Here is a 6,457-nt window from a genome sequence, read left to right as displayed (position 1 = left end):
ATTGGTACATAGGAATGCATGCAATTTTTAATATAAGTACTATGATCTTAATCTTTTATTGCATTTTCTATTGCTTCTTTGTCCTTAATAATGTGTACTAGCACATTTGGAACCAGGTTCCTAGAAGTATAAATCTTGACGTAAACTGATTTGCTGGGCTGGTTTTGGACCTTTGGCTATCTAAGTTTCTACAGCTTATGCCATACTCACAGGTAAACCTTTTCTCAGGTTTTTCTTGCTTCTGTGATTATTTTCCACCCCATAGATTAACCAAAGTTCACTTTATCACACCCCTGCAAAGAATAGGTAAGGCCAAAATATGCTGTCAAGCATTTCATTTGATTATGCAAGCCTATGCATTCCCTTCCAATACAGTATAACTTTGAGTAATTTGGTCAATGAAGCACTTAAACAAAGACATTTTCTTTAGTAATCTTCACTTGTAATGCAAGCCAATTAACTTTTGAACAGAGATCATGTTGATGCAGTGATACTTCCATTTCGTTTTCCTTTCAAGCTGATTTTGCATTGGTGATCTGAAATAGAATGCGGGCCAGAAAAGATTTCTCTAGTTCCAACAGAATGGCCAAAGACGCTCACCTTTCTTCCATGCAAAAGAGATCATGATGTAGATTTCACAAGCGCTGGGACGGTAAGACTCAGGTCCTCCCTTTTTCAAGTTCATATTCTGCCAGTGCAACCATAAAAATCAACTTGATTTGTTCTCTCTTTCAAATTTGAACCACTTCCAATTTGCATACAGACTTTCTTCATTGTCAAAAGGTAATCATCAGTTGGAGGAGGTTCTATATTACAAGGAGTGGAAACTTCAGGTAGATTTTGCCTGTACTTCTTTGCCATCTCTTCAGCCTCAGAAAATACCCTCTGTGATAAAATAAATTAGCAATTATTGTGGCTAACTTAAATCACACCATACGTTCCTCATGAAACAGATTGAAATCTTTACCTCTTTGTTTGACATAAAGAGGCCAGGCTCACTTTCAAGCTAATACATGAGAAAAATTATATTAGCATTTATAAACTTCTAACAGATATAAGTTTAAATATGCATGCATGTATACTGCTTTATTTTACCCTCTTTCACCAGCTCAAATTTCCAAACATCAAACAACATTTTCACGTGCAGGATTTAGTGTTTAACAACATTATCAAACTTCCAATATGTAGGAGAGGGAAATGTAAAGACATGAAAAATCAAACAACTAGACCATCAATTGAGAGATTTAAAAGGAAATATTCTCCAGAGAACATAGAAATCTGCTTAGAATAAATGATGATGTCTGAATGTAGCAAGATATGACCAGAAAACTTTAGTTAATTTTTTTCTGGACTTATGGCATGGTATAAAACTTGGTTACAAGCCATTGTAAGTGCAAACAATTTGTTGCATCCTTAAATATGCCACTTCGCAAGTAATTTTCCATCTTGTGCAAGGAATTTCATTAATTCACAATTGCATCAAATAAGTCTAACAGAAGAGAAACTGCACTGTAGTTCCAAAGAAATAAAATTTAAAAGTTAGAAAATGCAAAGATCACAACACAGTCCTCAACCACCTGAGAGATATTTTGTCAGGAAAGAATGACTTCACAACAAGAACCTTGATCTTCTCCCCCTCTTTAAGCAATTCAGCAACAGAAGTAATTCGGTTTTTACTCATATTTGAAATATGGAGCAACCCACTGCAACACAGTAGAAAATTCAGCATAATTTATGACAATGGCACAAGAAAATGTTAAAACTTGACACATAAAACAAATAAATATGCACATACTACTCAAATAAATTGAGTAGCATATAAATTACTAAGATGTAAAAGGAAGTAGTCAATTAGAGTCTAATGAGGAGGGTTCCTCGTAACCAAAAAATGAAAAGAGAGGCTTCCAAATATATTTTATAACTATGATGAGCAATGTGGTGTAATATCAGCATTGTAAAAGGCATTTTCTATGTGCACATCAGGCTATGCCTCAAGGCTTGGCACAATAAAATTGAGCCAAGGTAGAGTGCAGGAGGCATTTGACCTGGATGTTTAAAATTTTTTTTCATATTTTCCTTTTAATGCTAAACATTATTTATCAAATATTACTATTTTTACAATAGCTTTTAAATCCAAAAATAATGCTCAACAAACTTATGCCTAATGCTTTGGGGCCAATGCATTGCCTCAACAAGACAAATGCCTCAGGCCTAACGCCTTTACCTCTAAAAACAGGGTAAATGAAGTTTGGGCCATCAAGAAATACATACAGATAACTTTTCTTTTCACCAAATTTTCTTTCTTTCAAACACCCTTGTTATATATTTGAGACAATGAATTTGTCATTAAGCCTTTACGGTATGCCTATCAGAATTAACTTTTTTAGCTAAATGTTATGTAAGAAAAGCCACTTCTAAATTTCCAATAAATGCAATTGGAAATAAAGTGAGCGCCATAGAGCATGCCAAACATGATTCATGCTGCATTTCCTCAATCTTCTCTGCTTTAGTCATTTTCTCTCACCCTCAATTAATCATCACGTTAAATAAAATCTAAAGAAGGGGTTCAAAATGTGAACGAACACTTAACATTCATTTATTTTTATCCATTCCCCATTCGATATCCCTCTTCCCCTGCTTGCTGCCTCCCAATTTCAGTTCTCTTATACCACCCCTTTCTTTTTTACTTCTTTAAACAAGAATCTTTAATCAAAACATTATCAGAAAGTTCTCATACTATTTCATTAATTTTTATGTTGTTGATGACTTTACCTTTACATGACACAATAATAACAGCACAAACGAAATGCATTTGTGTTAGACTTGATATTAGGATGAAAAGAATAAAATGTAGTTTTCTACTAACCTTCTATTGGAATCCCCTATTCTTACTTGAGCTCCATATGGTAAAATTTTCACAACAATTCCTTCTAAAAGTGTTCCATCTCGAAGGTGCAGCATTGCCTGCAACATTGTACAGTAACATCAGCAGGCCCCTATTTTTTAAAATAAAGTGATAGAAACCCAGTGGCATCTTCAAAAGAAAGAGAATGAGAAACAGAGAGGATATAGCCACTAACCCAAGCTTCCCTCTCAGTATTAAATGACTGTTAGCCTCATTAATTAGAGTATCTTTCACATACATTCTGCAGCCCACCTACAACATAAATGAAACAAAGATGTCTTCAGAAGCATAGAATCAGAGAAAGAACCTCAGATAGAACAGACATATATCCAATTGTCTAATTATTTCCTTCTTACCTCCATGATGCTTCTCTTCTTTTTACTACTATCTCATTTACCAATAAATTTTTTTTTAATTCAGCACTATTTTAAAGGCCAAAACTCCAAATTTCAAATTTTTTTCCTCTAATTCTTCAATTTCTAATGCATTTCTTCATAGATCATAAACCTTATCAATTCAAATCATTCTCTTCAAAGAATGTTCTCAACAGAATACTGATTTAGGAATGCCACTAGCATAACTAGGCGGTTTTTCTCATGTCATGGAAACTATAAGAAGGAAGAAAGCTAAAATGAACATGATCAAGGGCCAAGGGGGTAAGAGAAGACATGCCATTTCATAAATATATAGAGGCAAACCATAGGTCATGCATTCAGAGGGATTTTGTAATACATGCAATACTTCTTTTATTTTCGCCCAGAACAAAACCATGCACTGACAAGTTACTAAACCAACAGTCCAGCACCAAATACAAACATGCATTGGGCCTTCAAATATCCTCATTTCCACGAAGAACAATATTCCTTCCATGACATTATTCCCCAAAACTCCAACATACAATCATACAAAGAAAATTTCAAATGATAAATGCATATTCCATAATGAGATGCACTACCTAAATGCATATAGTTCAACTAACCTATTAAGTCTAGATTAGACCTAGAAATTTAAAACACAACATGGTGACACAAAATAAATACGATACAAAAAAAAAAAAGATACAAAGGTGACATTGTTTAAAATTTTAACAATAACTATACATAGATTTAACAAAACAAAAAAAGTGTAATTCATGTTTTTGTATTGACATGAATTATTACATGCAATTTTCGAGTAAACCACAACACGAACATATAAATTTCAAAATTTTACACAAAATGAATACACAAATCGCCAAGTCTAGTCTAGATATTATTGTCACAACGTCCATCAATAGATGGTTTTAAACTTACAAAATGCTCTTTTACTGAAGTTAGGCCAAATGCCAATTGATGCATGACGGTAAGTCATTACACAAAACAGAAACAGAACTCAGTTACTGAAATTTCCATGACAAGAAACTTACATATTCTTTCAACTTAGAGAAGTTGTTTACTGTATTCATCAACTCAGCTTTTGGAAGGAAAGCTCACAAACCCTGCAAGACCATGTCTGAAAAGTGTTTCAAATTGATATCATGCAGATGTACATAACAGAAATGGGACACACGAACCTCAATTCTTGTCAGTAGACCACCTGTATTCCACTCTGTAAATTTAACCTCTATAGCTTCATTGAGTCGTTTTATCCGGCCAAAATTCAGATTAAATCATTAGTTGAGTTCAACAATTGGAGACTCTTTAAGGTTGACAGGATGCTAATCTTTTGCAGTTAACAAATTGGAATAACAAGTAGATTAATTATCAAGAGATTCCCATTCTTGTTTATGTGTAAGAGCTAGTATTGTCTTAGAACTTCAAATTTTCAAAATACAAGGATAAATATATTTCATTGAGCAACTACGAAGTCATTGAGCATCTCAAAGTATAACTGCAAAAATGACCAAATTTACTGCTAAGAAAAGCAAAAAATGAGAAAAGAACCTGCCTCACTCGATGCCAAGCAATTCTCCTGAAGAGCCGTCTAGTTGAGAGCAAAGGCAGACCGCTAAGTGTCCTTCCAAGAACCAACAGTTCCAGTCTCAACCACTGGTCTTCCAGGCACTGGTCCCCCACTCATCTCATCATCATCCTTATCAATTCCCATCTTCCCATAAACCATAAATTCCTCAGCTTTATCTTTCAAATCACAAGTCAAATATTCCATCTCTTTATCATATAAAGGCAGCACCTCTTTTTTTAACGTTGTACCCAACATGTCAGCCCCAACATTCACATTAAGCTTATTCTCATTACCAGAAACTACAACACCAACCACTAAGTCACCAGGTTTTGGCTCATAGTATTCAACACCAATCTTCTTAACTTCATCACTTTTCTCCTCAGAAACTCCTAATTCACCCCCTCCTCCTTTTAATTCTAATGATTCGCTAGGCCTAAAGACTTTCAAAAAAGGCTCTAAAGCCTCATCTTTATCAGGTTTCTCAGATTCTTTATCAACATCCGAGGCAAAACCATTATTCACAGGTACTGGACTAGGCTTAGTAAGCAGTCTCAGCCCCTCATTCTCTACAATTCTACTACCATTTTCAAGCCTTTCAGGCAACTTGGTACTTGAAAATTCATCAAAAGGATCATTTTGAGAGCAAAATAAGATGTGGGTAAGTCTCAAAAACGTAAATTTCCTTAAAAAAGACAAAGCTTTCGGTGTCCCAGTAGTGGTAAAGGAGTAACAAGACGGAGTTCTTTTAACAGAACATCGGCATTTTGGGGCACCATTAAAAGCCAAATATAGACTTGAAGAGTTGATAAACGACAAAAACTTACAGGGTTGAAGCAGGGTTTGCATCTTCCTTATCCTGCTTGCACCTCTCTACCTCACGAGCTCTCTCTCTCTGTTTTTGGACTTTCGAGTTTTGATGTTTTTGGTTCCTTTTTTTCTCACTTCCGCATGGTAGGATTTTGAATTGCTGTTTCAGCCTTTAATAGGCCCATATTTCGATAATTGGGCATTTTAGTTTTATATTTGGACCTGCTTTTTCTTGGAGCCTTCAACCCAATTTGATTTCCTTTTTTTGTTTTTTTCATTATTAAAGATTACTAAATAATATTTTAAAACAAGATTACTAAACAATATGTAAAAAGGTTTTGACTTTGATGAATAAATATTACAAATATACATAATTTTAGTTCTGGATCGAAGCATTCTGTTTGAAATAGTGGTATAGTTTCTAGCCCTTTGCAATTATTAATTAAATGTAAATTTTTGTTTCATTTTTATTTAATAACTGAATTATAAAGTTAAAGTATAAAAGTAAACAGATAAAAATATATTCCAACTCAAGTAGAGTCTTATATTAACATGTAAGATTTGGAATTTTGAAAGTATTGGGACAAAATTTCATTCAACATCAACTCTCTCTCTCTTTACAAAATTTATATTGTCAATGTTTAGTGGTAAGGAGAAAATTCTAGAGTTCTAAGGTTTAAGTTCAAGTTTTGTTGTACATGAATTTGGTTATTTAATTATGTTACAGTTTGTTGGTTGATTATTTAATAATTGTAGTTTAATTACATCAATTTGTTAATTAATTAATTAATTATATAAATATAA

The 6,457-nt window shown here is 33.6% G+C and overlaps 1 pseudogene across 1 annotated transcript; it reads right to left on the bottom strand.

The window, feature by feature from the left end:
* Positions 1-307: 307 nt before the first annotated feature.
* Positions 308-5,858, bottom strand: LOC111315165 (protein PIGMENT DEFECTIVE 338, chloroplastic-like; annotated as a pseudogene). Its single transcript, XR_016330701.1, has 9 exons — positions 4,829-5,858; positions 4,458-4,533; positions 4,311-4,382; positions 3,081-3,157; positions 2,867-2,964; positions 1,560-1,703; positions 1,473-1,509; positions 968-1,006; positions 308-885 (listed from the first exon to the last, which is right to left on the bottom strand). The product of XR_016330701.1 is annotated as a protein PIGMENT DEFECTIVE 338, chloroplastic-like (transcript).
* Between the last annotated feature and the right edge of the window lie 599 nt (positions 5,859-6,457).

This window comes from Durio zibethinus, chromosome 20 (genome assembly GCF_047325235.1).
Source record: "Durio zibethinus cultivar Kanyao isolate XHJ-2024 chromosome 20, ASM4732523v1, whole genome shotgun sequence".
Classification (NCBI taxonomy): domain Eukaryota; kingdom Viridiplantae; phylum Streptophyta; class Magnoliopsida; order Malvales; family Malvaceae; genus Durio; species Durio zibethinus.
This window is presented reverse-complemented; position numbering and strand designations above follow the sequence as displayed.